Source organism: Ischnura elegans, chromosome 12 (genome assembly GCF_921293095.1).
Source record: "Ischnura elegans chromosome 12, ioIscEleg1.1, whole genome shotgun sequence".
Taxonomy (NCBI): domain Eukaryota; kingdom Metazoa; phylum Arthropoda; class Insecta; order Odonata; family Coenagrionidae; genus Ischnura; species Ischnura elegans.
Genome location: NC_060257.1, coordinates 33,929,670 through 33,932,021, shown reverse-complemented (window position 1 = coordinate 33,932,021; position 2,352 = coordinate 33,929,670).

Sequence of the window (2,352 nt, the reverse complement as noted above, 5' to 3'; positions counted from 1 at the left end):
GCCCATGGGAAAGGCTACACTCCAATATTCAAATATAATATTCCTATATTCTCGATATTATTTTCTCCGATATGCGATATTTTGAATCGGATAACGTCATGGAATTCGGGCTCGATATCATAATAACTGATATTTTGGTCTATATTAAGCCATATCGTGTTAAATATCGATATTTTTTCGCGCTGAAATATGTGAATATTTCAGCACTGCGCGATGTGCGACCTTCCGCTCTGTACTATAGCGCAATAGGTAATACTCATACTTGTCACACATACACACACCGATTATGACTGTAAATACCTAGTCGAACATGACGCCCGAATCCGTTTTACCCGCTGCAGAATTCGTGCCCAGTTTACTCTTCAAAACCATTATAGACGCTCGATAATTTTCCACCCTTTCCTGCGAAAATTTTCAACGATAGTCTGATATCTTGTACCGCATTGATTTTTTCCCAATGAATCTGCAGCGTAACTAGGACTATGCTTTGGGGAGGATGGCATGGACTGGGGTGGCAACCCTTCCCCAGGCAACAGGGGTCCGGGAAAAGTTTAGATAAATGACAAACCTGGAAATACATTTTACATCATTTTGCCACTAAATATTTAACTTAAAGCGGATTCAGTTATTACATGTCAAAACTAGGCAATAGTTTTAAATATTTTTAAAAATTTCTCTGAGGCTTTGAAGGGGTGGGATCTATCCTCTCATGCATCTTTAAATACGATACAAGATTTCGAAATTCGAGTTATCACTCAACGTATGATATGATATATGGAGACGACCTACGGCTCAGGGGCCGTATTCTGTATTTCGTCGGTACCGCACCGGTCGGTTTCCCTTCCCAGCCCACCGACAGCACATCATTCCGTACCGACGACGGTTTCCATTCCGACGACGGCAAATTCAGCGATTCAGTATGGTCGTCGGTATCAATCCAGTCGGTACGGTTTCCTCTCCTTCCCAAACAGGGAAAATCCGAATATATCCGAAGTTAAACGTGTCTCCACCAATGGAAGAAGGGTAAAAACAAGTGAAGACTCATTGGCACAGTTTGTTGTCGTCATTATCAATCTTTTTATTTGCGGAAATTACGACTTATTGCGAGATTAAGATAATCGATATTGGATAAGTTGTTAACAATTCTTATATAATGTGTGGTAGTAATGCTGTACCTACAGAATCGAAGGAATCAATATTACAACATCACAATAAAGTTTGTATGTGATGGAGATTGTTGTTGCTGGAATGAATTATTGAAACTATCCTTGAGATCGTAGTTTCTTTTTTAAAATATTGGTTCCGTATAATGCTATTTATTCATGATTTTGTAATATAGTTGTCATTAAGTAAGTTCCGTCTAAATGTTATCAACGGAAGGTTATGCCATTGGCACCGTAGCAGACGAAAATAACATACCATGGAACGTGAACGTAGGATTCAAATGTAAATGTCATATTAGAGGAACAAGTTCGGAAATTGTTATAAAAATATGGAGCTGGGTGTAATTAAAAGAACTGTAATGGCGAGGAAGTAAATAAATTGTGATTGGGTGAAATACATATGTATAAGTTGCGCATTCCAAGTGAGAGAAAATGATAATATTGCGGTAAACCTCATACTTATTAACAAATATCTTCTTTTATCGTCAAAGGAATCAATGGATGACGATGAAATGAAATATAGTTGCCTGTTACAACTGAAATAAACTGATACTGTTGTGGCAAACTTCATTCTTAAATAAAAAGATCTTATTTCTATGCCGAGAGAAACGCCAAATTGATGATTGTGTGAATTAACAGGCGCCTATTCAGAGTAATATAAAGTGATAATATTGCGGCAAAACTCATATTTAATCAAAAATATCTTTTTTATGTCAAAGGAGCAAATAAATGATGATAGAGAGAAATAAAGCCTTTTACAAGCGAGTGAAAGTGGTAACATAAATGAGAGAAAGTCATTATATGTTAGCAAACCTCATTTTTATTAACCATTATCTTATATTTCTGTCAAGGTAATTAATATAGATGATGACACAGTGAATTATAGAGGCGTATTCGAAGGGGCAGAAAAAGATAACATTGCAGAAAACCTCATTATTTACTCGGTGATGAGGCAAAAACAGAATAAAACGTACAATGCGCACCGTGGAGTTCATGAAACCCACTAGTCGGTGGCCGTACCGACACCTTTTTGCTGTCGGTACGGCTACCGACGATCTCCCGTCCTCTCGTCGGTGCCGCACCGACCGGGTTCGTACAGAATCGCACGACTTCTTACCGGGAGTCGGTGTGACGTCGCACCCGACGAATCGGTGCCGCACCGATCGGTTTGGAGTTACAGAATACGGCC